The 5,759-nt window shown below is 35.0% G+C and overlaps 1 protein-coding gene across 1 annotated transcript in view; it reads left to right on the top strand.

The window, feature by feature from the left end:
* Positions 1-786, top strand: part of CLRN3 (clarin 3) — a 114,140-nt gene extending 113,354 nt beyond the window's left edge. Inside the window, exon 3 of the mRNA XM_044055560.1 lies at positions 1-786. This exon is cut by the window's left edge and continues 492 nt beyond it. The gene's annotated coding sequence lies outside the window, so the exon portion shown is untranslated.
* The last annotated feature ends 4,973 nt before the right edge of the window (positions 787-5,759 follow it).

Below are 5,759 nucleotides of genomic sequence, written 5' to 3' on the forward strand. Positions count from 1 at the left end.
AATTTGAGACTACAGCATTTTATTCTAAATACTTCATTCCTACCCAGTTAATCGATGTGAATTATTATTTAATCTCAGCTAGGTATTCAGTCTATAATTGACCAAAAGAAGATCATAAGACCAGATTATTCTGTCATTCTGGCTGCTAGTGAGAAAATGCAGCATATAATGTTAAGACGTTTCCTAAAAATGTATGGGCTTAAACAGGATTTTGAGTAGATTTATGTTGACACTGGGTTGCCATGTCTATTCTGTACCATAGAGTCATACTGGACATTCACCAACAAGGAATTAATGTATTAGAAGAACCCAGTATCAAGTCCATGGATTGACAGCAACATATTAAATTCCCATACAGCACAGACTAAAAAAAAACAATGAAGCTGCCATCATCCTGTTTTTCCTAGATAAACACAACAGTTTAACATGTGTAAAACATAAATAAAAAGAAAACTAAAGCAGATGACTGTTAACAAAAATGACTTCAACACATGTGCAAGGACTTACTGTTCTACTTTTCTATCACTAACCACATCTTCAAAAGCCAGGTTTAGCAAGCATGGAAAAACAGAGCAAAAAAATTCATTTCTGTCTGTGTGTTTGGGTGTATTTTTGTACTGAGCTTTATTGGTCAGGAATTCTGGACTAAGTCAACAATAATGGAGTGACAAAGACCAAAAATCAGGGATATTTTCTAGATGTTGTTATTCTAATTAACTTAAAAAAGTCAATAAAATAGTGTGAATTAAAATGCATTTCCTGAACAATTAACAGCATGAAATTATCATGAATACATTTATTGATTAACTGTAGCCCTCAGAGATGTACTAGAAAATCAAACATTTTAAAGGACAGAGCATAAATATGATGCAAAATCAGGTACATTATGCAAAATCAAGGAAAGCTGAGAAGTGTGTAGGCTTTGCAGAGTAAAGATTTTTTTTTCATTCATTTGATCACAATAAGCCATTTGAGGTACAGACAGTCAAAAAGTAGGTATAATTGCTGGCTGTGTGTGTGTGTGTGTGTGTGTGTGTGTGTGTGTGTGTGTGTGTGTGTGTGTGTGTGTATACATTAATACTTACATAATTTATGTATGTATACATGCTTTAGATGTAAAATATGCCCCCCAAAAACAATTAAATCCATTACAGCAACTATGAAACATTAGGTGGAGGCACTATTTTGCATAAAAAAAATGTATAATTCCTAATATAAAAAACAAATAAAGTCAAGCAAGTGCCCATTTTAAGTGCAGTAATGTCCTCCAGGGTGTGTGCTATTACTTGTTTATCTAACCACATCAAACTCCATGTCCATTGTGACCCTACATATTAACTCAAGTCAAAATTCAGGTTATTTTTTTATTGCAAGCTAACAGCAATTTTAACAATTAATGGCAACAGAATGTACAATTATCAAAACAGAATCAAGAACATACTTACATAAGTACCCATGACATTAACTTGACTTAATTGTTTGCTTAGCTTTTTTAAACTGTAAAATGTCCATCAAAGTTCACCAATATTTCAGGGTTGTAACAGAAAATTAACTAACTTAGGTAAAAAAAAAAAATTCTGAGTCAGAAAAAAAGTCTTGGAAACATTTTGTGTACTTTCACAAAATATCTTCCAAACATTATCTGACAGAATACTATGGGATTTCTATAATGATGTAATGCATTTTCTTATCACTACAGATATCTGCGTAATCAATAATTTTAAACAGCATAAGCTTATTAGACAAACTGAAAAGCCATTTATCAACTAGCATTGGGTATTGACAACTAAGACCCTTACATGCTACTGATGTCATATCAACCAGAACACTCTAACACAAGGACAATCTGAGAAATTTTACAAAATGTCTCTGTTCCTAGAACTACACCCTTCATAAACTTCCAAATGCTTAAACACTATTTGTATGTTCACAAGCAATATCTGATAAACATTATACAAATACTTCAATTGGTACTTAAGGAGGTGAGGACAGTTTTCTAGTTGCTTCATAACCCGTATCTGAGGAGAACATCAATGTCCCTTAGAAATATCAAAATATTTTTTCAGTAACTTTTAGGCTTCCATTGTCCCTGAATAAAAGGGGATTCAACAGAATAAGCTGAAACTGAGCTAACTAAATCTGTACCCATGCAACCATTTTTTAGCATTCTTTCTAACCAGATTCCAATCATGTGGGATACTCCTTTAGAACCTCAAAAAGGCTTAAAGTTAAGAAAGTATAGTGCAATTGGAAGCATTGCTGCCTTTAACTGTCTGCTAGCCCCAATCTTCTACACAATGAATTGAGTCTTCAAGTCTTTATAAGATATTACTAACCAAAATAATGCCTACCTGCTTCCATTCATGACACATTACAAGTTATTCATCTATATTGAGGATGTCTCTAATGGGGGGATCAAACGTTGTCCCCATAAATGGACTAGCTACTGCCTTCCACATGGTTTTGACAGCTAAGAATGTAGCTGTCAGATAATACCATTGTCTAAGGCATCACTGCAAACATGTCTTGTACCAGAATGCATCTGGAAAGGAGGCGATACCTGAAATGTTAGATTATAATTTTGCTTATAGTGAAGGATTCATTCTGTCATAAGGCAGAATGTTCTGTAGAATGAATGCGAAATTATCTTTCTGTATACTGGGGCTAGCCAAATCTCATTTTGAGAATTGATAGGCATAAACATTTGTGGGATTCTCCTACTCCTCTCGTCTTATGCATAACCTGAGTATAAGTTTTCAATTTGTAATAATCAATACTTTGAAGAAAGGATCAGGACATGGTGCAAATTATACCTTATCTTGGGGCATAGCCAAATATTATGGGCATTAATGGTCTCTAACAGTGGTAAGTTCAATTTCTTTTAAGTATAGATAGTTACAAGACAATTGTCACTTAAAACACTGACATTAAAAGAGCTTATTAATTCTAGATTAGAATGGAAACAGACATCCAAATACTTAGGCTGGCAAGGTCCTACAATAGTCCCATCAAGGGCCCTTTAGCTGCTTAAATCTTAACATTCTGACTGGCAGGGAAGATAACTGCTTTGCCTTTCTTAACCTTAAGCCTTGACATTGCCTCAAGCTATCCTAGAACATAACTGAGGGCATGAATGTCAATATGAGGATTTTCTGTAAGAGATAAACAATCATAAGTGAGCATCATCATTTTAACTTCTTGGAATAATTTACATCCTTGAATTAGCTATATAAGGCAAGATCCAATTGAAAATGAACCAGATGAAAAGGATAATGTGATGGGTCCCTACTCTGGGCCAGCAATCAAGGAGACTCAGTCCTCACTACTGACTCCAGTGAGGGACAGTCACTAAGAGCAAAGATAGATTCACACAGTATTTTCAGATGCAGCTCCCTGCACCAAGCACAATTTCCCTTAAGAGCACACAGGAAGCATGCTCCAGACCTGGGGCTGGACTCTCTCTCTCTCTCCAGACCAACACAAAACTCCACCCTGACCACTTGGGAGCTCTGTGTCCCTGTTTCCAGTAACTGATACACACACTTACACACCTGGGAAAAGCTGGCACAAATTTACTAGCTGTACCCTTTTCTGCCCAGACTCTGAGGTAATCATGCTGCTACCAGTCAGCTACCCTAAGACTCTTACAAAGAGTATTCAATTATACTATGTACAATTATGACTAATACAAATGGTAGGGTGTGATCAAAGCAGCAATGCTTTCAGGAGCAGGCACAGTGTCACTAAAACAAGCATAAGTACTCTCAAGATGTTAAAAGTATTCTCTAAAGGACCACCCACAATGAAAGGTATTAAAATAGTTAATGATAGATAATAAAATCGAAAACAGGAGAATACTGAATAAAGTAAACAACAGAGTTTCAACCACATAGATAAAAACAAATAATACAGTTGGATAGTTTCTCACACATCCAGAAAATAAAACTAAACTATTCTCACTAAATGTCCCTGACTAACTAAAGAACTACTGATCCCTGACTACTTACTAATGCAAGGCAAGCTGATGTGTGCTGAGTGTCTTACTACAGCAAAAGCCAGATGATGTCTCTCTTTGTCTGTGGGGATGTGTAAGATATATATCCTGTCAGAAATCTTTCCTTTCAGGTTCCAAAGTGCTGCTGCAAGAATTCTAAGGAAACCAGATACTGGTTAGAGGATGATATCACCTCTGGTCACCTGACTCTGTACAATATGCACACAGAGCTTTGCAAAGATCTCTGGCAGCATTTGAAAGCTATAACACAATTTCAAACATTTCGCCCTTCCAGGGTTCTCTGATAAACATACACATTTGAACAATTACAACAATACAACCTGATATATATGCATACATTCTTTCTCTCTAGCAGGACCTACTCTTGATGCAATTTTAACACAAGTAACTTTACAAATATATATTTAACTCAAACATCTGTACACATCAGTGTGGTAGTCAATTAACATAAAATTCTTTACAAAACTCCAGCTGGCATATATACACATGTACTGCCCTACTCTCCCTGGCACATCACAGATGCCATGAAAAAGAGCACCCCCTGCCTCCTTCCACTCTGCAAGGTTGTATGAGTGGAGAGTGTAGCACCCACTAAAATCCTTACTGAGCATGGTAAACATAAAGCCTACACAGCCCTGATAAATTATATTTTAAGACCCTTCTTTACCATGATAAAATGAATATAGTCCTATCTCAATGAATCAAAGGCATTTTCAAAATTGACCCAAACATCTCCTGTGGTTTAATAGTTTTACTCTGACCATGTAGACCCGGATTGTGATCAACATTACACCTATTTTTAACAAAACCAGAATGGCTTGAGTGGATTAACCTTGGTGTCAATGGCTATAAATGTGAAACCAAGATCCTTAAGTATAGCTTAACTTCTGAATTAATAAAAGAGAGTGGTCTTTCATTCCTTACTTCCTGGGGTCTTTCTCAGGCATAGGTAACACAGATATTTTTATATGGGATAACAATCATCACATAACAGCCAAATCTATTGTAATGTCTCATTTTCTTGGTTTCTGCTGAGCCATTGGAAAGGCATGGAGAGGAAATATGCTGTTAGATGGGCAAAAAAGAATGCTAGACTCATAAAGCTTCAGTGCATTTTCTTGTGTCCTTAAAATAAACACCTCATTGTTTTATGTAAAAGATATACAAAGTTACTCTGTATGAAGGTAAAGCTAATTTCCTGTTTTTTTCCTTAAATTAGAAGTTCTATAGTATGAGAAGAGTAGTTTAATCGTGGCTTTCAGTTTTGCTTATGCTGTAAGATATTTTATCTTGCCTTATTTTTCATCATCTGTTGAGAAACATTGTGTAGAAATGTGACTTCATTGCATATGCACATATAGTTCCATCTGATCTGAATTATTCTTGTTTACAAAAGGTATCATGACTATTTTAAGGAGATTATTGGATGACACATTTTTATTTTAAGGGGAAGCATAAGCAATGATCTTGGAAGGTGTTGCATAATTTATACTCTACATTTTTTTCTTTATTGTCTGCAAGAAAATATTATTGGATACTTTGTGTAATATTAAACTTTCATTCTAAAAACATTTACAAAAGCACTTTTATATCTATTAATGTGAATATTATACCACTGATATTATGCAGATTTTTCAGAGAAATTATTTTAGGATGTAAATGTAAAAATAATGTTTGGGATGAAGCTGCATGATGATTAACCCATGATGACAGAGTCCTTCAAATGAATATTTTAAAATATGGG

This window comes from Protopterus annectens, chromosome 14.part0 (assembly GCF_019279795.1).
Source record: "Protopterus annectens isolate FY-2018-M chromosome 14.part0, PAN1.0, whole genome shotgun sequence".
In the NCBI taxonomy this organism is placed as follows: domain Eukaryota; kingdom Metazoa; phylum Chordata; order Ceratodontiformes; family Protopteridae; genus Protopterus; species Protopterus annectens.